Consider the following 26,605-nt stretch of genomic DNA (forward strand, 5'->3'; position numbering starts at 1 on the left):
GCAAAGTCCAAAGATGTACCCAGTCAGGCCATGGGGATTTATCCAACTTAATGCACTTCAAGAATGCAAAAACCTTCTCACTGGCAATAAGAATATCCTCCAAAACATCTCCATATTTCCCTTATCTCTTGAGCAATAATGATATTCTCTTCAGTAAACACCTAGAATTAATCATTAAAAATTGCCACCCATCTCCTTTAGCTTGAGACATACAGTAGATGGCCCTGCTGATCTCTAAGCGGACCTACTCTCTCCATAGCCACCATTTCACTCCTCATATAGCTATAGAACCACCTGGTATTTCCCTTAACATTACCTGCCAGATGCATTTCATGCGCTTTCTTTACCCAAACAAAAGAAAATCTGTAGTTGCTGGAAATCCAAGCAATACACAGAAAATGCTGGAGGAACTCAGCAGGCCAAGCAGCTTCTATGGAAAAGAGTACAGTCGACGTTTCAGGCTAAGACCCTTAACAGGACCCTCTCTTTACCCTCCTGATTTCCCACTTTAAGTATTCTTAATCTTTTTACAGCCAGTAATGGCTTCTGACCTCCTAAACCCAATGTATGCTTCCTTCTTTTCCTTAAAAAGAGCTGTAATATCTCTCATCTGCCAAGTTTCCATAAACTTACCAGTTTACCCTTCACCCTAACAGGAACCTGCTGTTCTGAACTTGCCATCACACTCTAAAAACCCTTCCACTTGCCATTTGTTCTTTTCCTATCAAACAGGATCACCCAATCAACCTCTGCTAGATCCTGTCTAATTTCCCCCCGAATTAGTCCTGTTCCAGTTTAGTTTCCAACCTCTGTGCCTAACCTACCCTTTACTTCAGGGGTGTCAAGCTCATTTTAGGTCATGGGCCAGATTGGGCAAAATGCAACTTCATGCGGGCCCGATCAGTTGTGCACACGCATGCTCCCACAGCTTTTGTTGCCTTCGTTTTTTCAACCTGCCCTCATGTGTCTCAGTCTCTGCTATAACTACAGAGTGTTTCAGTTTACGAATTTTGTTTCTTATGAAAAAGATTGCCTCGCAAGCATTATTTTTATGATTGGTATTAATTTACAGTCGTAGGCTACAAGAAAGTTGTGATGAAAAAGAAAAAATTATGCTATTTGGCTAAGATTGTTTTGGGAGCCACACCCTTTCCATTAATAAACCATTTGAAATCAAACATTAGCAGACACAAATGTAGACCTAACGAAACAAATTGAAAATGTAGGCTACACAACTGCACCTAATTTTTATTACCCTGCTTCCAGAAATCAAACTCAATGAACACAGTTAGCCTCTAATTTTTATTGAAGTGAGCACATTTACAATAATAGAATAGTCAGAAAATGAATGAATCACAATATTATGACACTCAAACACGAGGAATTCTGCAGATGCTGGAAATTCAACCAACACACATCAAAGTTGCTAGTGAACGCAGCAGGCCAGGTAGCATCTCTAGGAAGAGGTACAGTCGACGTTTTGGGCCGAGACCTTTCGTCAGGACTAACTGAAAGAAGAGAGAGTAAGAGATTTGAAAGGGGGAGGGGGAGATCGGAAATGATAGGAGAAGACAGGAGGGGGAGGGATGGAGCCAAGAGCTGGACAGGTGATTGGCAAAAGGGATATGAGAGGATCATGGGGCAGGAGGCCTAGAGAGAAAGAAAATGGAGAGGGGGGAAAAAACCCAGAGGATGGGAAAAGAGTATAGTCAGAGGGACAGAGGGAGAAGGGGAGAGAGAGAAAGAATGTGTGTATATAAATAACGGATGGGGTACGAGGGGGAGGTGGGGCATTAGCGGAAGTTAGCGAAGTCGATGTTCATGCCATCAGGTTGGAGGCTACCCAGACGGAATATAAGGTGTTGTTCCTCCAACCTGAGTGTGGCTTCATCTTGACAGTAGAGGAGGCCGTGGATAGACATATCAGAGTGGCCACACATTTCAATTCCACATCCCATTCCCACTCTGATATGTCTATCCACGGCCTCCTGTACTGTAAAAATGAAGCCACACTCAGGTTGGAGGAACAACACCTTATATTCCGTCTGGGTAGCCTCCAACCTGATGGCGTGAACATCGACTTCTCTAACTTCCGCTATTGCCCCACCTCCCCCTTGTACACCATCCGTTATTTATTTATATACACACATTCTTTCTCTCTCTCTTTCTCTTTTTCTCCCTCTGTCCCTCTGACTATACTCCTTGCCCATCCCCTGGGTTCTCCCCCCACCCCTTTTCCTTCTCCCTGGGCCTCCTGTCCCATGATCCTCTCATATCCCTTTTGCCAATCACCTGCCCATCTCTTGGCTCCATCCCTCCCCCTCCTGTCTTCTGCTATCATTTTGGATCTCCCCCACCCCCTCCCACTTTCAAATCGCTTACTAGCTCTTCCTTCAGTTAGTCCTGACAAAGGGTCTCGCCCAAAACGTCGACTGTATCTCTGCCTAGAGATGCTGCCTGGCCTGCTGCGTTCACCAGCAGCTTTGATTATGACACTCAATATTTCAAAACGCATTTTGCTTACATGTCGCAGTGCATCGAACAGTGTCACTCATTTTTCACTTGTTGCTTCCAGACACCTGGCATCTCTTGGCTTTAACCAGCCTGTCAACATCAGGGACCAGTTTCTGGGCAGTTGTGCTTTTCATATTGTCATAGATGTCTGTCTGTCAGCTGTGAGTGCAGCTTGGATTTGTTAATGTTCATTATGGAGAACGCCTGCTCACAGAGATATATTGTCCCGAACATGCAAAGGATCTTTGAGGCAAAGTCTGGCATCTTGGGGTACATCGGTCCCAGGTATTGATAGAATAAGTCCAGACCCACAGTCTCAAATTTATATTTCAAAGCCAAGTTACACTGAATTTCAGTTACAGGTTTCCCCCACTATCCAAAGGTAGAGCGTTCCTATGAAATGGTTCGTAAGCCGGAATGTCGTAAGGTGAATAAGCAATTACCATTAATATGGGAAAAATTTGTGAGCATTCCCAGACCCAAAAAATAACCTACCAAATCATGCCAAATAACACATAAAACCTAAAATAACAGTAACATATAGTAAAAGCAGGAATGATATGATAAATACACAGCCTATATAAAGTAGAAATACTTTTCTGCAGCACTGTCTAGCGCAGTGAAAATCTCGCGGAAGCGCTCTCAGCAGAAACGCGGCGCAAGCACTCTCGGCAGAAACAATCTCTCCAGTAACCTTTAATCATACCAAATAACACGTAAAAATACACAGCTTATATAAAGTAGAAATAATGTATGTACAGTGTAGTATCACTTACCGAAATCGGGAAGACTCCAATAAATTGCAGTTTCGTCACAGTTAAACACTTGCTTATACGAATAACCACCTGACGCAACTAGCAATCGCCTCGGATCTGGACCGACATTTACGAGTCAGGCGGCACCTAATTAATTAGCTTATTTATTTCGGCTTTTTTCTTAAAGATGTGCTGGGTGCATTCCGACTACCGCTGCACCCCTGCATTCTTTGTGGCCTAGAGATTGGGAACCACTGCTTAAACTATAAAACAGACCTCGCCTCAGAAACCGATCAAACCACCCATGACTACCTTTAAGTTCCACTTTCGCAACACTTTCATCACCATCATCCAGTGCTTTCTGTTTCAGCTTATTAAAAAGACTGACTGATTTCTCCATAAGTATAAGAAAACTTAACGGAACACCACGCTTTATACACCTATCAATCCACTCAAGCAACAGACTTCCAATTTTATCCATTATTGGATGCCGACTAAGAGAGACCAGTTTGCTATGAGCAGAACCAACAGTAACATCGGCAGTTTTCAAAATTCTTTCTCTCTGCGTATAAATAGTGCAAATGGTGGACGCAGGCATGTTCAACTCACAGACAATGTCCTTACTTCATTCACGATCAAAACGCTTAATTATGTCTAGCTTTACGCTAAGAGTAACACCCTTACGAGCTCTTTTAGGCTTTTCCGATACCTTAGAACTCATCTTGCTAACGGATGCACAAAATACATCCAGATAAAGCACGTGCTTAAGCAATGCCGGCTAGAATGCAGTTCTATATACAGCATATATATTTAATTATGGATAGAGTTGGGGTGATTATTCAATGGAACCAAATCATAGCAAAACTACATTAAATAACTCTCTATGTTAGTTATAGAAAACAGATATTTCTGACTTACTGAGAGATCAGCGCACAGACATTTTGCAGGAACGGAACTCTTATGTAACTCGAGCACTGCCTGTATTTGTGCTTGAAAGGTCAAGGCAGCAAACCACAGGCAATAACTACTGCTGACACTTCTATGTTTATAACACACTGCAGCATGGTTGCTGAGTGTGTGTTCAATGATGACAATGTTCATTTGACATTACTTGCTTCATTTTCTACCATACAATGCCCTTGAGGATGTTGAAACACATCTTCACTGTAATACTGATATCAGCTTAGAATTAAAAGGCCAAGCACACCCAGTCACTGGAAGAGAATGAAAGTGCAATCTCCTCCCCCACCCCACCCCCCGAACCGGTTATATTTTACATTCCTACTGCTCAGTCCCTTCAACCACCCCTTTCTTCTGGCAAAGTTGTTTTGTCCCACTCTTCCCACCCAATCATCTCCCAAATCAATCGGGCTACTGAAGTCAGGTTTGGAGGCAAAAGAACAAGAAAAAAAATATTGGATGGAGCCAGTCCTACTCCTAAATTCTGTTGTGCATATTTCACTCATGGTTCTTTAAAAAAAAGTATTCAGGGCATTTTTTTTTAAACCTTATTCAACAGTCTGGCAGGTAACAACTACATCAGTACACAAGCAGAAGCAGTCAATCTTTGCTCACAATTCTGTTACAATCAGAAGTAACCTATCATGAGGTGAAATTATATTTATTCTTAAACTGGAAAATATGGTGCACTAGGCCCTTACAAGATAATGAAGCATCAGCACAAGTTGTGGCTCCCAATTCTTTTCAGTAACCAATAGGTGTTACACCAACTCAAAACTGTGTGTTAAAACAGGAGCATAAATTATCAAGGAAGCCCTGTTTTGACTTTAAATTCAAAGGCACAGAGACATGACCAGCTGCTAAATCTAGTCTAATGCAGATTCATCAGCCACAGTAGGAAGGTATTTTGCTTTGAGCTAGCAAATTAAAGGAATATCAAACCTGCTATGACCTGACACTTTGGCAGAAGTACAGACATACGTAATAATACCACCAAAAGGGCTAAAGGAGGTTGCTCAATAAAGATTACACAATAATTCAGAAAAGCAATCAGTAATGTAATTTGCAAAATCATGTTTATCTGATTTATACAAGTCACTTGTAGTTAATTATTGTGCAGTTTATTTAGTTAAAGTGTGGTGAGATTATATAAAGGAACACAAATCTCACCATTCAACTAACAGAAACAGGTTTAGGGACAGCATGCGCACAGGTAGAGCTCAAAATCTCCAAGGAGATCAGCAAATTATCTCTGACCATCTGTTTTATGTTTCATAAGAGGTGACACTTTACTTACCGTACTTGTTAGAAGACAGTTGACACTATCTCTTGAGAAAATGCGACAAATAAATAGGTGGCTTGCACCTGCAAAAAAGAATAGAGAGGTATGTTACAGAGGGTCAACTACATAGTTTTGCAACATTTCATAATGTGAGATTGCATTAAATACCAAGTAGATAGTCAAGATTATTAAAAAGTTATATAGATAAGATCACCATATTTTCCCATTTTCCTCGAGTTTCTCTTGAAGTCATTGACACTCCTATCACCTGGCTTCACGTAGCAACCATCTGGTACTTCACCAATATAGATAAAACCATATTTGGAACAAGTCTAAACAGTCTTTCAGCTGTATTCCAGTCAAAGTGAAACTCATTAGTTTAGAGCATAATAAAGATATACTTTTGAGCTTGGACCACTGAAAGATGTGAGAAAGATGTGTCCACATGCGAGATCATTCGATAACTTAACATCCCTGAGCAATTCACAACAGTAATTGCAGTATTTCAATTCCTGGCTTGACTGAACTTAGCTAACTCAGCAAGGTCAGGGCCTTGTGGTATAAATAACTTAGTACGTATAACAAACAGTTCCTTCTCATTAAGCTACTGAAACAAAATTTCAGAAATCTGAAGATTTCTGGGTGATCAGGTAAATTAATTATTGAGCAATTAAAGTTTATTTGGATAATGTTCCAATCATCTGTGCCATATTTCAAAAGAAGCAATTCCTGACTTACATGATTCCTCTAAATACCTTTTGATGCCCAGCAAGAAAAATGAACACATAATTGTTTAGAAATGAGCATAATCTATCAACTTGACAATCAAAATAAATACCAATAGCATAACTCATTATAACAGGTCTACATTCCTTTTTCAGTATCAAAAAGCAATCAAAAAGATTTTAGCCCTAAATGGATTAAAGTGCTAGGTCAACTCTGTTACTATTTCATTGATAAAGCAAGAGATTTAATAATATAAATCACACTATTCCCCAAAAGGGAACAAATTGTGGAATTTACATGAGATCTGGCAACCTGAGACTTCAAATGTACATTTTTGGTTGAAGTATGCTGATCCATTGACACTGTGAATAAGAAATGAAATACCCTGGTTAAGATTGCTGCTGCTATGCTGTAAAGTATTTTATTCTAGCAGTTTTCTGTAAAAACAGTGTGTCCTGCTGGTAGAGTGTTTTGGTTTTGGCTAAAGATTAGGAGCCATATTGCTCAATTTAAAAATATTGTGTCAGCCAACCAGGATGGTGGGATGAAGAAAAGGTTCTATAGAGATCTGGGCACAGAAATATTTCTGATGGACAGTAGTCAGGTTGTAAACGCAACTTTGCTAGATCAAATAACGGCAGCACAAAAAGATCGTTACTTATCTTTTCACCCATTTATTTCTTCGAGCTCAGCCGGCGAGTGAACTTGGACCCAACATCAGGGAAAGAACCTTTCTCATCTCCCCGGCGGTTCTACAAGTTCACTGCCTGATGTCAGAATTGTCAGAAGTTATAAGGCCACCGACACAAAAGAACAATCAGTTTGATAACCATTTATGGTCAAGTCAACGGACTATTGATACAGAGAACAACCAGTTTGATAACTATTCCGGTCAAGTCAATGGCAAAAGTACAATCAATTTGTCAGACACTCCAGCCACCTTAATTAAAGAAAAGAATGTCCTACCTGGTTTGTTGGAGCCACAACTTAATTACAAAGATGAGAACATCCGTTAAATTTATGCTTTAATTAAGAAAGGAATGTTCTGTCTAATTTCCATCAGGTACTGCTTTTTGTCAAAATCAAAAGGTGTGAAAAGCCCAGAGACATCTCATGTGGATCTGGGCAAACTTTTAATTATCTTGCTCCAAAGGCGGCAGCTGTGAGACATTATTCAAACACACTGCAGTCACAGACATAGTCAGTACTGAATCCATTGTTTACAGGAATCTTGAGAATCCCCCTTTCCCTTAAACTTCATCAAGGTTTGTGGTCTTTTGGCGGCAAATGCAGAGGACAGGGGATCAGGGAAGATGCCTGGAGGACCCTATCCAAAGGGGTGACCCCAATGCCAGGAGTGCTTCGTGAGACAGAAGAATCCAAGAAGGGAAACTCTACCTATGATTGGTAATGCGAATTCAGCACTGTGAGTAAAGTGGTACACCCAACCACTACTGAAATGAGCTCCAACAATTATGTGCACATTTAGACTGGTTTAGATGTAATGGGCCCTCTTCTTCTTTTTTTTCTATTAACTAATCTATCTAATCTAACTGTTTGAAAAAGCTGAAATTGGTAAATATACTTTATGTTATGCTGTACATGATCTGTTATTTCTTGCCGACCAGTAATTGTGCATGGGCAGTACTTACACAGCACTTGCTCAAATAGAGGTTCCTTTAATTGGAATTCTCAATGTTCCTGTTTGGTTGAACCCCAAATCAAACTGACCCTTGAAGTATATCATTTATGAAAGGTGGCCTTCTCACCACTGAGTCATGTGGCTGCTTAGCAGAGTTAGCTGACAAGCTAAGTTTACATACAAGCCCCGGTGTAAAGGTTATAGCAGTTATCCTGAAAAACAGTTACTTCACTCAATATTACCAGATTAGCTCAGAGATGGAATCTCCACCAAAATTGCTTTTTTGGTGACCTCGGTAAGAGAGAGTACAAGCATGAGAATAACCTTTTTTTTTTTACTGTCTGTGTGCTCTTTGCGGGATTATAATACCATCACTGTTCCACATGCCTACATCTATTTTAGTTAACTCACAATACAAATCCATGTGAACATTTTTAAGAACTGTATAAACCATATCATCACTGTAAATCATCCATTAAGGACACATAGAAAGTGAATTTAGCAACACACAAGGCGCTGGAGGAACTCAGCAGGTCAGACAGCATCAATGCAAATGAATAAATCGTCAACATTTCAGGACAAGCCCCTCCTTCGACTGGAAAGGAAGGGCAAGGCGGCCAGGATTGGGAGAGGGGGAGAGGAAGGGGATAGCCAGGTGATAGGTGAAGCCAGGTGGGTAGGAAAGGTAAAATGCTAGAGAGGAAGGAATCTGATAGAAGAGGAGAATGGACCACAGGAGAAAGGGAAGGAGGAGAGGACCCCAGGAAGAAGATGTAAGAGGCCAGAGTGGGGAATACAAGAGTGGAGGGGAGGGAAAATTCTTTTTACCGGAAGGAGAAAGCAATATTCCTGCCATCAGATTTCAGGCTACCCAGACGCAATACAAGGTTCTGCTTCTCCACCCCGAGGGTGGCACAAGAGGAGGCTGTTGACTGACATGTCAGAACGGGATGGGAATTGGAATTAAAATGTTTGGCCACTGGGAAGTTCCGCTTTTGGTAGATGGAGCTGGGGTGCTAGACAAAGCAACCCCAATTTATGAAGGGTCTGACCAATGTAAAGGAGGCTACAATGAGAGCACCGGACACAAAAGGCAACCCCAGCAGATTCACAGGTGAAGTGTTGCCTCACCTGGAAGGACTGTTTGGAGCCCTGAATGGAAATGAGAGAGAAGCTGAATGGGCAGGTGTAGCACTTTGACCACTTGCAGCGATAAGTGCCAGGAGTTAAGTGGGGAGGAATGAATGGAAAAGGGAATCATGGAGGGAACAATCCCTGTGACTAGTTTTGTTCCTCAGGAGTCAGTATTGGGACCACTACTTTTCACATAGTTTATCAATAATTTGGATAATGGAATTGATGACTGTGTGGCAAAATTTGCAGGTGATACGAAGATAGGTGGAGTGTAGGTAGTGCTGAAGAAGCAAAGCAATTGCAGAAGGACTTAGATTGGAAGAATGGACAAAAAATGGTAGATGGAACAGTATTGGGAAATGTATAATAATGCATTTTGGTAAAAGGAACAATAGTGCAGACTATTATCTAAATAGGAAGAAGGTTCAAACATCAGAGGTGCAGAGAGTCTTGGGAGTCCTTGTGCAAGACTCCCAGAAGGTTATTTCACAGGCTGAGTCTGTGGCAAAGGTGGCAAATGCAATACTGGCATTTACTTCAAGGGGAATAGAATATAAAAGGAGATAATGCTGAGGCTTTATAAGACATTAGTCAGGCCACACTTGAAGTACTGTCAACAGTTTTGGGCCCCATATCTCAGAAAGATTGTTGGCATGTGGCCCAGTGGTTAAGGCGTTGGTCTAGTGATCTGAAGGTCGCTAGTTCGAGCCTCAGCTGAGGCAGCGTGTTGTGTCCTTGAGCAAAGTACTTAACCACACATTGCTCTGTGATGACACTGGTGCCAAGCTGTATTGGCCCTAGTGCCCTTCCCTTGGACAACATCGGTGGCGTGGAGAGGGGAGACTTGTAGCATGGGCAACTGCCAGTCTTCCATACAAACTTTCCCAGGCCTGCGCCCTGGAAACCTTCCAAGGTCAAATCCATGGTCTCATGAGACTAACGGATACCTATATCTCAGAAAGAATGTGTTGTCATTGGACAGAATCCCAAGGAGGTTCACAAGGATGTTTCCAAGAGTGAAGGGGTTAACACATGAGGAGTGTTTGGCTGCTTTGGGCCTGTACTCATTTAGAAGAATGCAGGCAGAATCTCACTGAAACCTACTGAAAGTTGATAGGACTAGACAAGGTGGATGTGCATAGGACATTTCCTCTGGTGGGAGTATCCAGAACTAGAGGGCACAGCCTCAAAATTGAGGGGCAACCTTTTAGAACAGAGGTAAGGAGTGGTGAATCTGTGGAATGTTCTGCCACAGACTGCGGTAGAGGCCAAGTCCATGGGTATACTTAAGGCTGTTGATAGTTTCCTGATCGTTCAGGGCACCAAGGGATATGGCGAGAAGGCAGGTGATGCGGTTGAGTAAGATCCATGATCAGCCATGATGGAACAGCAGTGCAGACCCAATGGGCTAATGGTCTAAATCTGCTCCTAGGTCTTATGGGGGGGGGGGGGGGGGGGTGGTGGGAGGACATAAAGATGTTTGGTGGTAGGATCCCTTTAGAGATGGAGGAAGATGTGTTTGATACAGAGGCTCACAGGGTAGTAGGTAAGGACAAGAAGAACTCTATCACTGTTAAGGCAAGTGGGGAGACAGATGAGTACAGACGTTCAGGAAATGGAGAAGATGCAGGTGAGGAAAGCATCAATGGTGGAGGATTACAAATACCTGGGGATACGAATTGACAATAAGCTGGACTGGTCTAAGAACACTGAGGCTGTCTACAAGAAGGGTCAGAGCCATCTCTATTTCCTGAGGAGACTGAGGTCCTTTAACATCTGCTGGACAATGCTGAGGATGTTCTACGAGTCTGTGGTGGCCAGTGCTATCATGTTTGCTGTTGTGTGCTGGGGCAGCAGGCTAAGGGTAGCAGACACCAACAGAATCAACAAACTCATTCGTAAGGCCAGTGATGTTGTAGGGATGGAACTGGACTCACGGTGGTGTCTGAAAAGAGGATGCTGTCTAAGTTGCATGCCATCTTGGTCAATGTCTCCCATCCACTACATAATGTACTGGGTGGGCACAGGAGTACATTCAGCCAGAGACTCATTCCTCCGAGATGCAGCACAGAGCGTCATAGGAAGTCATTCCTGCCTGTGGCCATCAAACTTTACAACTCCTCCCTTGGAGAGTCAGACACCCTGAGCCGATAGGCTGGTCCTGGACTTATTTCATAATTTACTAGCATAATTTACATATTACTATTTAACTATTTATGGTTCTGTTACTATTTATTATTTATGGTGCAACTGTAACGAAAACCAATTTCCCCCAGGATCAATAAAGTATGACTATGAACTATGAAGAGAAACCCCATCCTTTGAAGGAGGAGGAGATTTCTGATGTCCTGGAAAGGAAAGCTTGGAAACAGATCCTGGGAACTCCAAGTTTGTGGAGTGATGCGAGAGGAATCACCTGCTCCTGAATGCTAAAACCAGGGAGATGGTGATTCATTTTAGGAGAAAGAGGACTGTGACAAGTCCTTTATACATTCTGGGAGAAGTTGCAGTGGTGGAGGAGTACAAATATTTGGGTGTTCACCTAAACAACAGACTTGACTGGAAAACCAACACCAAGGCGGTTTACAAGGGGATGAGCAGACTCTAATTTCTAAGGAAGCTGAGATCTTTCAATGTATGCATCAGGATGCTGGAGATCTTTTACCAGTCTGTTGTAGCGAGTGCGGTCTTCTTTGCTGATTTATTTTGGGGGAGCAGCATCGGTGCTGGTGATGCAAAGAGACTAAATAAATTCATCAAAAAAGTTGGATCCATCTTTGGTTACAACCCAGACGCTTTTGAGTTAGTGGTGAAGAGGAGGTCACTAAACAAACTGTTATCTATTATGGACAATCTGGCACATCCTCTCCATACCTACTGAATAAGCAGTGGGGCACTTTTATGAACAGACTAATTCAGCTCTGCTGTCACAAGGATCGTTACAAAAAATCTTTTCTACCAAATGCAATTAGCATATAAAACAGTTCATCTCTGTGCAACAGGAGAACACACATAATACAATAGTCGGTTTTATTATTTTGTACATTATTGCACATTGGTACATACATTGTGTATATTATTATTCTGCACTTTATTATTAGTTAAGTCTGCACACTGTGTGTTTTTAAATGTTGCTGCTGTAACGAAAGAATTTCCCACTTGGGATCCATAAAGTACTTATTATTAGTCCCCTACTATTCATACTCTTAATTCTTATGCTGGTTTGACTTTCCAAAAATGCATCACCTCGTATTTATCTGAATCGAAATATACTTGCCACTCCTCAGCACATTTCACTAACTGATTAAGATCCCTTCCATTTACGGAAACCTTCCTCACTATCAACACAATCTAACTTTATGCCACCTGCAAACTTCTGATTAACCAATAACAAGGGTCCCAACATCGAACCCTGCAGCATACCACTACTCACCTACCTCCATTCCAAAAGAAAACAAACTACAGTCACCACATTTTGCTTCCTACCTCCAAGCCGATTTTGAATCTACCTTACCAGATCTAGCTGGATTCCATGGAACCTAACCTTCCAAACCAACCTACTATGCAGGACCTTACTGAAGGCCTTTCTAAAGACAAAACAGACAACATTCACTCGCTAACCTTCATCTATTCTTTTGGTTACCTCTGCAAAAAGATTAACCATGATTAACCATGCATGACAAAGCCATGCTTACAATCTCCTAATCAGACATTGTCTCTGCAAAATGCAAACTTTAATTAGAAAGTAGTCTAAAGGTCTTTTGCAGGAGCAAATCAGACAAACAGGAATACCAATGCAAAGATGAAGATAAAAACATGGATTTCATGGTGAAAAGTCAAGAAAAAAATAGAAAAGCTGGAGTTGTACAAGAGTTCTGGCAAGTATTGCAAGATGTCAAGCATTTATTGATACAGAGAGAGTCAAGTGAAATTAATGAAAGTGTTAAACTAGGTATATTTGGAGATAAAGACCAGGCATTGGAAAGGAGATTGTCATTAAGAGTTGGAACGTAGATGATGACAGCCTAACCAGGGAATAGTGTTTTAGTGCAGTATTGCAAGAAGCCAATACCTTGAAATTACAAATACAAACTAAAAATATTAAAACAGAGATAATTCCAATTAATTTTCACTAACAAACTAAAATTGGGAATATTTTTAATCCCAACCAAAAAAAAGGGTTCTGATTTCATTTAAAGGAACAAAGGTACAGTACAAACCACTGTGAAATGTAAAAAGAGTAGAAGACAGAAAAGGATTACGATTTACAACCATAGCTGCTGCAATATAGGAAGCATAATAGTGAATATTCACACAGCAGTTCCACAAACAAGGATCAAGATACCTGTTGTTAATAATGTTCGTTGGCTAGATTATTAAGAAGTCAGCCTCTGCTCTTCCTCAAATTATGTCATAAAATTTTAACATATTTTCTAAAAGGAAAGAGAGCCTCAATCCAATATCCGTTAAAAAGAACTGCACCTCTGAGAGCTCAACACTTAGCTGAATTACACACTCAAGTCCCTGCAAAGAGATTTATACACAAAGCCTGAAGCAAGAATACCATTACTAAACCAATGCTGACAGATGTACAGAATATAGGTTAAAGGAAGCACTCTAAAACCAACTCTAGAGCATACACAGTCTATGGAAAACCTAAAAATACAATGCATTACCCTTAATTTAAGGATTCCTTTGTTCAACACAACCACAAAATTCAATGTTTTCTTCTATCAAAGTCGAGTCTAATGATATCCAGTTTATAGACAAAACAGATGACAACACGAGTAACACTTCAGAGTCGCCATATTTATTATCCCTCTCCTCCAACAGATAATAAAATGCCTAGGTGAATTCCAAGTAGAACAATAGATTCACCTTCACCTTTGATGCATTAGTACATCATACAGGAGTTAAGGGCAGTAATCAGTCAGGTACAGGCAAGATGGATGGATTTTCTCTAAGATTCTCAAGATAAGTATACATGGGATAGCTTGTCAGAATTACTTCACTTTATTAGACCATAAGACAAAGGAAGTCGGCCATTCCGCCCATCGAGTCTGCTCCACCATTTTATCTTGAGCTGATCCATTATCCCATTTAGTCCCACTCCCCCGACTTCTCACCATAACCTTTAATGCCCTGGCTGCTCAGATACCTATCAATCTCTGCCATAAATACACCCAATGACTTGGCCTCCACTGCCGCCTGTGGCAACAAAGTCCATAGATTCACCACTCTCTGGCTAAAAAAATTTCTTCGCATTTCTGTTCTGAATGGGCACCCTTCAATCCTTAAGTCATGCCCTCTCGTACTAGACTCCCCCATCATGGGAAACAACTTTGCCACATCCACTCTGTCCATGCCTTTCAACATTCGAAACGTTTCTATGAGGTCTCCCCTCATTCTTCTAAACTCCAAGGAATATAGTCCAAGAGCGAACAAACGTTCCTCATATGTTAACCCTCTCATTCCAGGAATCATTCTAGTGAATCTTCTCTGTACCTTCTCCAACGTCAGCACACCCTTTCTTAAACAAGGAGACCAAAACTGCCCACAGTACTCCAAGTGAGGTCTCACCAGCGCCTTATAGAGCCTCAACATCACATCCCTGCTCCTATTCTCTATTCCTCTAGAAATGAATGCCAACATTGCATTCACCTTCTTCACCACCAACTCAACCTGGAGGTTAACCTTAAGGGTATCCTGTACCAGGACTCCCAAGTCCCGTTGCATTTCAGAACTTTGAATTCTCTCCTCATTTAAAATAATAGTCTGCCCATTTATTTCTTCTGCCAAAGTGCATAACCATTCACTTTCCAACACTGTATTTCATTTACCACTTCTTTGCCCATTCTTCCAATCTATCCAAGTCTCTCTGCAGACTCACTGTTTCCTCCGCACTACTGGCCCCTCCACCTAGCTTTGTATCATCAGCAAACTTAGCCACAAAGCCATCTATTCCATAATACAAATCGTTGATGTACAATGTAAAAAGAAGCAGCCCCAACACAGACCCCTGTTAGACACCACTGGTCACCGGCAGCCAACCAGAATAGGATCCCTTTATTCCCACTCTGTTTCCTGCCAATCAGCCAATGCTCTATCCACGTATGTAACTTTCCCATAATTCCATGGGCTCTTATCTTGTTAAGTAGCCTCAACTGTGGCACCTTGTCAAAGGCCTTCTGAAAATCCAAATACATAACATCCACTACGTCTCCCTTGCCTAACCTACTTGTAATTACCTCAAAAAATTGTAATAGGGTTGTCAGGCAGGATTTTCCTTCAAGGAATCTATGCTGAGTTCTCCCTATCTTGTCATATGCCTTCAGGTACTCTGTAACCTCATCCTTGACAATCAACTCCAACAACTTCCCAACCACTGATGTCAAGCTACCAGGTCTATAATTTCCATTTTGCTTCCTTGCCCCCTTCTTAAATAGCAAAGCAACATTTGCAATCTTCCAGTCCTCCGGAACCATGCCAGAATCTATCGACTTTTGAAAGATCATCGCTAATGCCTCCGCAATCTCCACAGCTACTTCCTTCAGAACACGAGGCTGCATTCCATCTGGTCCAGGAGATTTATCTACCTTTAGACTATTGAGCTTCCTGAGTACTTTCTCTGTTGAAATTGTGACTGCGCACACTTCTCTTCCCTGCCACCCTTGAGTGTCCGGTATACTGCTGAAGTCTTCCTCAGTGAAGACCGATGCAAAATACTCGTTCAGTTCCTTTGCCATCTCCTCATCTCCCATTACAATTTCTCCTGCATCACTGTCTATCGGCCAAACAATTGATACTAGAGCGTACAATCATCACAGCGATATTTGATTCTGCGCTTCACGCTCCCTGGATTACAAATCGATAGTAAATATTAAAAATTTAAATTATAAATCATAAACAGAAAAATAGAAAGGGGAAAGTAAGGTAGTGCAAAAAAAAAAAAAACCGAGATGCAGGTACGGATATTTGGAGGGTACGGCCCAGATCCGGGTCAGGATCTGTTCAGCAATCTTATCACAGTTGGAAAGAAGCTGCTCCTAAATCTGGCCATACGAGTCTTCAAGCTCCTGAGCCTTCTCCCGGAGGAGGGAAGAGGGACGAAAAGTCTGTTGGCTGGGTGGGTCGTGTCCTTGATTATCCTGGCAGCACTGCTCCGACAGCGTGCGGTGTAAAGTAAGTCCAAGGACGGAAGATTGGTTTGCGCTGCGCTGTATTCACAATCTTCTGCAGCTTCTTCTGGTCTTGGACAGGACAACTTCCAAACCACATTGTGATGCACCCTAGAAGAATGCTTTCTACGGTGCATCTATAAAAATTAGTGAGGGTTTTAGGGGACAGGCCAAATTTCTTTAGCTTTCTCGGGAAATAAAGGCGCTGGTGGGTCTTCCTGGCAATGAACGCTGCTTGGTTGGACCAAGTCAGGTCATTTGTGATATTGACCCCGAGGAACTTAAAGCTTTTGACCTGTTCCACTTGCACACCACTGTTGTAAATGGGGTCGTGCAGTCTGCTACTCCTTCTGAGGTCAACAACCAATTCTTTCGTCTTGCTGATGTTGAGGGATAGGTTATTGTCTTTGCACCATGCCACCAGGTTCTTAATTTCCTCTCTGTACTCAAACTCATCATTACCCGAGATACAGCCTACAATTTTTGTGTCATCAGCAAACTTATATATTGAGTTTGATGGAAACTTGGCTACACAATCATGGGTGTACAGTGAGTACAGTAGGGGGCTGAGTACACAGCCTTGAGGGGCACCAGTGCTCAGAGTGATTGTAGAGGAGAGCTTGTCCCCTATTTTTACAGCCTGGGTCCTGTGTGTGAGGAAGTTGAAGATCCAGCTGCAGATTTGAGTGCTGAGGTCCAGGTTCCGGAGCTTAGGAATCAGTTTATTTGGAATGGTGGAATTAAAGGCAGAGCTGTAGTCTTTATTTTCCAGGTGCTCGAAGGAGGAATGTATGGTCAGAGAGATGGCATCTGCCTTTGACCTGTTGCTCTGGTAGGCAAATTGCAAAGCGTCGAGGTTGACCGGTAGGCTGTGGTTGATGTGTGCCATAACCAATCGCTTGAAGCACTTCATAGCAATTGATGTCAGAGCCACAGATCGATAGTCATTCAGGCATGCCACCTTGCTCTTCTTCAGCACCAGGATTATCGTTGCCTTCTTAAAACACGAGGGGATCTTAGACTGAAGCAAGGAGCAGTTGAAGATGTCAGCAAACACGCCAGCTAGCTCGCTTGCACAGGCCCGGAGAACCCGTCCCGGGATGCTATCTGGGCCCGTCGCCTTCCTTGAATTTATCTTGAGGAAGGCCCTTCTAACGTCCTCCTCGTTGACGATGAATCTCGATGCCACCAGGTCCGGTTCATCCAGAGGGAGCGGGACGCTCCTCTTCTGTTCGAATCCTGCGTAGAATACGTTAAGTTCGTCAGGAAGAGAAGCACCACAGTTACTGATATTTCCAACCTTTTCTTTGCGCCCAGTGATCTCATTTGGACCCTGCCATAGTCTACCTGTATTCCTCTGGTTAGCCTGGGCTTCCAACTTGGCTTGATATTGCCTCTTGGTGCCCTTAATGGCTTTCCGGAGTTCACGCCTGGATTCCATGTAGCGACTGGTATTACGGACAAATTGTTCAAAGTTCTACCAATATTTGAGCCAGAAACAGAAATGCTTCTAGAGGAATGGACTGGAATGGCAAGTGCTGGAGTGGATTCAAAACACAGGAGGTGCTTGTAAACGTAGTCTGAATTTAAAAACGCAAACATGAGGAAACCTGCAGATGCTGGAATTTCAAGCAACACACATAAAAGTTGCTGGTGAAGACAGTAGGCCTGGCAGCATCTCTAGGAAGAGGTACAGTCGACATTTCGAGCCGAGACCCTTCGTCAGGACTAACTGAAGGAAGAGCTAGTAAGAGATTTGATAGTGGGAGGGGGAGGGGGAGATCCAAAATGATAGGAGAAGACAGGAGGGGGAGGGATGGAGCCAAGAGCTGGACAGTTGATTGGCAAAAGGGATATGAGGGGATCATGGGACAGGAGGCCTAGGGAGAAAGAAAAGGGGGAGGGGGAAGCCCACAGGATGGGCAAGGGGTATAGTGAGAGGGACAGAGGGAGAAAAAGGAGAGAAAAAAAAGTGTATATAAATAAATAAATAACGGATGGGGTATGAGGGAGAGGTGGGGCATTAGAGGAAGTTTGAGAAGTCAATGTTCATGCCATCAGCTTGGAGGCTACCCAGACGGAATATAAGGTGTTGTTCCTCCAACCTGAGTGTGGCTTCATCTTTACAGTAGAGGACAGAGGATCTCCCAGTGGCCACACATTTTAATTCCACACCCCATTCCCATTCTGATATGTCTTTCCATGGCCTCCTCTACTGTAAAGATGAAGCCACACTCAGGTTGGAGGAACAACACCTTACATTCCGTCTGGGTAGCCTCCAACCTGACGGCATGAACATTGACTTCTCAAACTTCCGCTAATGCCCCACCTCCCCCTCATACCGTATCCGTTATTTATTTATATACACACATTCTTTATCTCTCTCTCCTTTTTCTCCCTCTGTCCCTCTCACTATACCCCTTGCCCATCCTGTGGTCTTCCCCCTCCCCCTTTTCCTTCTCCCCAGATCTCCTGTCCCATGATCCTCTCATATCCCTTTTGCCAATCAACTGTCCAGCTCTTGGCTCCATCCCTTCCCCTCCTGTCTTCTCCTATCATTTTGGATCTCCCCTCCCTCTCCCACTTTCAAATCTCTTACTAGCTCTTCCTTCAGTTAGTCCTGACGAAAGGTCTCAGCCTGAAACGTCAACTGTACCTCTTCCTAGAGATGCTGCCTGGCCTGCTGTGTTCACCAGCAACTTTGATGTGTGTAGTCTGAATTTAACACATTGGAAACAGAAAATAAATAAACATGAACTTCAGCAGAGATCAGAAAGCTACACTAGGTCAGGTTGTTGCTGCGCTGTTTGGAGAAAAACATCTGGAAGAATGAAAAGCAAATGCATATTTTAGTCGTGGTAAAGTAAGGAAATGTAAATTGTATAGAGAGAAGCAAATAGATGACGGTAGTTATGTTTTGACACTCAGCTGAGGATCAGAATATTTGTACACCAAGATTACACAAACCAAGATCAATCTACTGCCAGGTGTAAAAAGTAATTAAATTTTGTTTTTGTTTATAACAGCTGAAGACAACAAATTTAATTCTACTAACTTGAAATTGTAGAATAGTTACATTTATTTACCTAATGCCTGGTGTTCGACAAATGAAACAGTAGCATAACACTCAGTGCCAGTGATCTGGGTTCAATTCCCTATACTGTCTGTACAGAATCTGTACATTCCCACCAGAACCACATACGTTTTCTCCAGGTGCTCTTACTGAATGTTACACTTAGTAAGTTGTGGCCATGCTAAATTGGCGCCAAAAAACGGTGAAACTTGCGACTGCCTCCAGCACATCCTCAGACTCTACCAGTCACTTACACAAAGCCACTTATTTCACTGTCTGTTTCAATGTTTAGATGTACATGTGACAAATAAAGCTAACCTATCTAAATCTGACTGAAAAATGGTGGGTATGAGATTAACAACTGACAGTGAGAAGATGTGAGATACTGTGGTTTAGGCTAAAATGGCCATTAAAATTTGTTCCTAGTATGTTAGTGAAAGGCAGACTCTAAGGGCAGGAAGATAGGGAGAAAAGTGGCTAGCAGGAGATTAGTGGGCCAAACAGCCTGTTTCAGTGCTGTATGACTTTATGCATATATTTAAAGGCAAAAGGCAGAGTCCAAGCCTTTGCATAAAGGTGAAAAAGGTGAGACCAAACATTGAATTTTAATGAACAAGTCAGATAAAAATGGAATTTAAATTTGCTCTTAACGATGCATCCGATACCATAATAACAAGTGTATTATTAACATATGTATAAATTACACAACCCTGAGATTCGTCTTCTAACAGGCAGCCACGAAACAAAGAAACTTAAAAGAACCCATATAAAATAAGACCGTCACCCAATGTACAGAAAAATAAAACAAATCATGCAAACAATAAATCCAAGCAAACAATGTTCTGAGCTGAAGTCCACAGAGAGTCCAGCCACAGGTCCTTAGTTCAGTCCAGAGCCCAGTACAAGTCGTGGGGCAGCGAGCTACCTCGGGCCCCAACACTCTGGCCTTTTTTCAATCTGGCCCAGTGCCAAAATCATCATCCAAACCCCACCACATTGATTCGGTTTGTACCCAACCTTTCCAATTCCGCACCAGGTTTAAATCGTTATCCAAATATTGGGTTCAGTCGGCTCAATCCACTCTGCTGCCTGGACCCCGCTGCCTCAGCTCGGCCTGTAGCCAACCCCTCCGATTCTACCCAGTACTTAAATCGTTGACCAAACATCAGGTTCAGACACTTCAATACTCTTTAGTGTCTGGACCCCACTACCTCAATTCAGCCTCTATCAGACCTTTCCTATTCGGCCTACCACTTAAACCTCAGGTCTTCCTCGCTCTCTGTGACAAACCCACCACCTTGCCTCATCTTTGCCACATCAAATTGTCTCCAAGTCCAAAGGGAGGGCCATTGTTTGTGACAATTGTTTACCAGAAAAAGAGTGATTAACAGAGTTGTTTTCTTTGTTTCATTAGCCACCAGCCAGAAATTGCTGAGATTTACCAGTGCCATCTTAAATTATTTCCAGTCTCAGTATGTTTTTTAAGAAATCGCTCTAAAATTTTGTAGAAATGTTTTAGCACAAGCATCAAAGTCAGCTTGTTCTGCGATAATTTTACAGTGACAGAATAAAGCCACGATAACAAGAGTCATCTGATTTCAACAAAGATTAAAGTGAATATTCCAAGATCTGATGGTTTTTGCAGGCATGCGATTTTAAGCACATGCACTTAAACATTTCATGTCTTCCTCAGTTACATGCGGTAAGCTTTTGCTACCTATTAACTATCTTCTCAGCTGCAGCCATCTGAAAAGCACAAATGGAAGCCACAAGACAACAAATGCAAGAGAAGGAAGGTATAAACACAACAGCTGCCAGACAGCGAGTTTCCAGACGAAGATCAGATTAGATTAGATTAGATTCAACATATTGTCATTGTGCTGAGTACAGATACAAAACCAATGAAATGCAGTCAGCATCTGACCAGAAATGCAAAGAATAGTGTTATTTACAAAATAACTGCGACTAAGTAGTAAGTACTACAGCACACAAATATAAAAGTACTGAGACAGTACAATATGGGTGCAATACTGCTTTAGTGCTGTGATGTGAGGTTCAGCAGAGTCACAGCCTCAAGGAAGAAGCTCTTCCTGTGCTTGCTGGTGCGGGAGCAGAGGCTCCTGTAGCACCTACTGGATGGGAGGAGAGTAAGAAGCCCATGGTCAGGGTGAGATGCATCCTTGATAATGCTTTTCACCCTGCCCAGGCAGCGTTTAGAGTAGATGTTCTCAATGGTGGGCAATTGAGTGCCGATAATCCGCTGGGCAATTTTCACCACATGCTGGAGTGCTTTGCGGTCCAATACGGGACAATTGGCATACCACACTGAGATGCAGTTGGTGAGTATGCTCTCAATGGTACAGTAAAGCCCGTCAGTATCCGGGGACAAAGGTGAGCTTTCTTGATGCTCTGCAGGAAATAAAAGCGCTGTTGCACCTTTTTTAATCAGGATAGAGAAGTTCAGGGACCAGGAGAGATCCTCGGAAATGTGGACACCAAGGAACTTGAAGCTTGATACACACTCCACTACAGTTCCACTGATGTAGATAGGGACATGAGTGTGGCTCCTTGCATGCCTTAAGTCCACAATAAATCTACTTTGTCTTCTGGGTGTTAAGGGCCAGGTTGTTATCGGCACACCACGCAGCCGAGTGCTGGACCTCGTCCCAGTAGGCCGTTTCATCATCCCCTCTGATCAGGCCAACCACCATGGTGTTGTCTGCGAACTTGAATATGGAGCTAGAACCGTGTACAGGATCGCAATCATAGGTGAAAAGGGAGTACAGAAGTGGGCTCAGCACACAGCCTTGAGGCACGCTGGTATTCAGGGTGAGAATGGAGGCGAAGAGGTTGTCTAATTTAACAGATTGGAGCCTGTTAGTCAGAAAGACCAAGGTCCAATTGCAGAGGGATGAGCTGATACCAAGCTGGTGAAGTTTGGTGATCAGCTTGGAGGGGATCACAGATGCCGAACTAAAATCAACGAACAGCATTCTGACGTAAGAGTTGGGGCTGTCCAGGTGGGTCAGGGCAGAATGAAGTGCCGTGGAGATGGCGTCCTCTGTTGACCTGTTGGTGCGATAGGCAAATTGATGGGGGTCCAGGCTAGTGGGCAGACAGGATTTCAGATGTGATAGAACCAGTCTCTCAAAGCACTTTGCAATGATGGGGGTGAGTGCAACTGTGTGGAAGTCATTGAGGCTCATGGCAAGTGGAATGCTTCTGCACTGGCACAATGGTGGCGATCTTGAAGCTTGTGAGGACAACTGCCTGTGCCAGGGACAGATTAAAACTGTCCGTGAAGACCCCGGCCAACTGCCCTGCACAGACTCTGAGCACACAACCAGGTATTCCATCTGGACCAGCTGCCTTCCGTATATTCACCCTGCTCAGGGTGGCGCAAACATCAGAGGTGGAAAGTGAGACAGGCAGTTCACCAGGTGGGAGATCCACTTTGAGGGTGACCTCCTTGTTCCCTCAGTCAAAGCAAGTGTGGAAGTAATTAAGCTCATCAGGGAGGGAAATGGAGCTGGAAGGGGGCACAGTACTAGGTGGTTTGAAGTCTGTAATAATCTGTACTCCGTGCCACAAGCGCCAGGGGCCCAAGGAGTTAAAATGCTCCTTGATCCTCTGTTTGTATGTATGCTTAGCCTGAGATTCCCCTCCTCAGGTTGGCCCTGGCTGAGCTGTAAGCCTCCCGGGTCTCCAGACCTGAAGGCTGAATATGAATAATGAAGAGTTTTGATGCAGAATCATTAACCTGCAGTGTTTATTTTGTTTCTCTCACCACAGATATTGTCACTCCATCAGTTTCTGATCCTCTATGTTGCAAAGAGTTGAAATTGCTTATAGCACTGGCTCACAATGACAGAAAATCAGCATCACTCTTGTACACTGGACAAGTGTTTTACTACTGATACTCCAGGCATTATTTTATTCTCCTATAAAGGAAATTATTGAAGCGTAGTGTGTCTATTTGAAATAGGCCCCTAAAGAGTTATTGGTGAATAGCTGAATTATCATAATCACATTAGCTCCTTACAGCAATTAGTATTTCCATATAAAGATGTTTCCTGTACAACAGGAAATTAAGAGTTAATAATTGAACAAGCCAAAATTGAACAATACAATGGAAAACAAGAGGTTCCATTTGCCAGGGTGTTCAAGTGAAGATAAGGACATTTATAACAGGACATTCAATAACGGAATAGGTGCAAATGGCCTTCCAGGATGGACATTAGCACCTTCTTTAAGTGACTTAAATCTTAAGTGGTTAATTCTTAAAACATTCCCTGAAGTGGCCAAGCAGAGACAGAGACAGAGACAGCCAGCAATAGCTTTCCAATAATGCCCAGATCATGGAAAATGTTTACAACAAAACTGCAGTTAAAAGTACGTAACCTATAAAAGGATTTTGAAGACGTCCATGAATTCTCCAGTAATATATCAACACAAAGTTCTCAGGTTTGTGTTTGGGTCTTTGAACCTTCACAATATCCCCCATGGAATTTAAACAGGCGGTGGCAGTGTTTTTTTTTAATGAGGTCAAGTTAGGAGCTCGACATCAACCCGGCACTGATGGACAGCGTGCTTGGGAGTGGTCTGTCACTGGAATGGATCGAACTCGGGAACCTCCATTCTCGCGCCCGGCACTGATCTCACTGCACCACCAGCCGACCAAGGTTATGTAAGCTTTGGGCGGCACAGTGTCACAGCCAGTGGAGCTGCTGTCACACATCAGAGTCCTAAATTCAATCCTAACCTTGGGTATTTTCCCTATGGTCACATGGGTTTACACTGGGTGCTCTGGTTTCTACCCACAACCTAGTGATAAATTCCCACACCCCGCACTTCCCGTTTCTACCACCTACCCAAGATCCACAAACCTGCCTGTCCAGGTAGACCCATTGTTTCAGCTTGCTCTTGCCCCACCAAACTCATTTCTGCATACCTTGACACTGTTTTATCCCCCCTTGTTCAATCCCTTCCCACCTATGTTCGTGACACTTCTCACACTCTGAATTTCTTCAATGATTTTAAGTTCCCTGGCCCCCACCGCCTTATTTTCACCATGGATTTCCAGTCCCTATATACCTCCATCCCTTACCTGGAAGGTCTCAAAGCTCTCCACTTCTTTTTGGATTCCAGACCTAACCAGGACCCCTCTACCACCACTCTTCTCTGTCTAGCAGAATTAGTCCTTACCCTTAATAATTTCTCCTTTGGCTCCTCCCACTTCCTCCAAACTAAAGGTGTAGCCATGGGCACCCATATGGGTCCCAGCTATGCCTGCCTTTTTGTTGGCTTTGTGGAACAATCCATGTTCCAAGCCTATACTGGTATCCGTCCCCCACTCTTCCTTCACTACATTGACGATTGCATTGGTGCTGCTTCCTGCACGCATGCTGAGCTTGTTGACTTCATTAACTTTGCCTCCAACTTTCACCCTGCCCTCAAATTTACCTGGTCCATTTCCGACACCTCCTTCCCCTTTCTTGATCTTTCTGTCTTTATATCTTGGACACAGCTTATCTACTGCTGTCTACTAGAAGCCTATGGACACTCACAGCTACCTGGACTATTCCTCTTCCCACCCTATCTCTTATAAAAATGCCATCTCCTTCTCACAATTCCTCTGTCTCTGCTGCATCTGCTTTCAGGACGAGGCTTTTCATTCCAGGACGAAGGAGATGTCTTCCTTTTTTAAAGAAAGGGGCTTCCCTTCCTCCACCATCAACTCTGCTCTCAAACGCATCTCTCCCATTTCACGTACATCTGTTCTCACCCCTTCCTCCCGCCACCCCACTAGGGATAGGGTTCCCTTGTCCTCACCTACCACCCCACCAGCCTCCAGGTCCAACATATAATTCTCTGTAACTTCCGCCACCTCCAACGGGATCCCACCACTAAGCACATCTTTCCCTCCCTCCCCTCTGCTTTCTGCAGGGATCACTCCCTACACAACTCCTTTGTCCATTTGTTCCCCCCCCCCCCCCCCATCCCTTCCCACCAATCTCCCTCCCGGCACTTGCCCTTGTAAGCGGAACAAGTGCTAAACATGCCCTTACACGTCCTCCGTCACTAACATTCAGGGCCCCAGACAGTCTTTCCAGGTGAGGCGACACCTCACCTGTGAGTCGGCTGGGGTGATATACTGCATCCGGTGCTCCCGGTGCAGCCTTCTATATATTGGCAAGACCTGACGCAGACTGGGAGACCGTTTTGCTGAATGCCTACGCTCTGTCCGCCAGAGAAAGCAGGATCTCCCAGTGGCCACACATTTTAATTTCACGTCCCATTCCCATTCAGATATGTCCATCCATCCACGCCCTCCCCTACTGTAAAGAGGAAGCCACACTCAGGTTGGAGGAACAACACCTTATATTCCATCTGGGTAGCCTCCAACCTGATGGCATAAACGTTGACTTCTCTAATTTCCGTTAATGCCCCTCCTCCCCTTCTTACCCCATCCATTATTTTTTTTTATTTTTTTCCCCTTTCTCTCTTTTTTCTCCTTCTATCCATCTCACTATATCTTCCTCTGATGCTCCCCTCCCCCTTTTGTTCTCCCTGGGCCTCCATTCCCATGATCCTCTCCCTTCTCCAGCCTGGTATCCCTTTTGCCAATCAACTGTCCAGCTGTTGGCTCCATCCCTCCCCCTCCTGCGTTCTCCTATCATTTCGCATCCCCCTCTCCCTCTTTCAAATCTCTTACTCGCTCTTTTTTCAGTTAGTCCTGACGAAGGGTCTCGGCCCGAAACATCAACTGTACTTCTTCCTATAGATGCTGCCTGGCCTGCTGCGTTCTACCAGCATTTTGTGTGTTGCTTGAATTTCCAGCATCTGCAGATTTCCTCGTGTTTTTTAGTGATAAGCTAGACGTTATGTTAATTTGCTACTGCAAACTGCCCCTGGTATATAAGTGAGTGGTAGAAAGTGAAAAGTTGATCATAACGTAAGAAGAATGAACAAAGAGGATTAATGAAGGATGCGGGAAAAGGGCAGCTGATACGAGAAAATCTGCAGATTTTGGAAATCTAAGACACACACACACACAATGCTGGAGGAAAGAGTCGACCTTTTGGGCAGAGATCCTTCACTGTTTACTCTTTTCCATAGATGCTGCCTGGCCTGCTGAGTTCCTCCGACATTTTTTGTGAGCTGATGGTCAGAATCAGTATCAAATTTATTCTCTTTGTCTTTGCAGTGTCAATGGGCTGATGGACTTGCTTCCCCTCCATCTCTTTCTCTGATTAGTTATACTTCTATTTAACTAAACATTTTAGTAATTCAGTTTAACCCACACTCCAAAAAACACATATAACGGAAGATTTTACATCA

At 43.2% G+C, this 26,605-nt stretch overlaps 1 protein-coding gene across 4 annotated transcripts in view; it reads right to left on the reverse strand.

Moving 5' to 3' along the window:
• kdm4b (lysine (K)-specific demethylase 4B) overlaps positions 1-26,605 on the reverse strand; it is a 550,987-nt gene that overhangs the window by 481,243 nt on the left and 43,139 nt on the right. For all 4 annotated transcript variants that reach the window (XM_072244640.1, XM_072244641.1, XM_072244642.1 and 1 more), the window contains one exon: positions 5,527-5,594. The gene's annotated coding sequence lies outside the window, so the exon portion shown is untranslated. The remainder of the gene's footprint in view (positions 1-5,526; positions 5,595-26,605) is intronic.

Source organism: Mobula birostris, chromosome 26, assembly GCF_030028105.1.
Source record: "Mobula birostris isolate sMobBir1 chromosome 26, sMobBir1.hap1, whole genome shotgun sequence".
NCBI lineage: Eukaryota > Metazoa > Chordata > Chondrichthyes > Myliobatiformes > Myliobatidae > Mobula > Mobula birostris.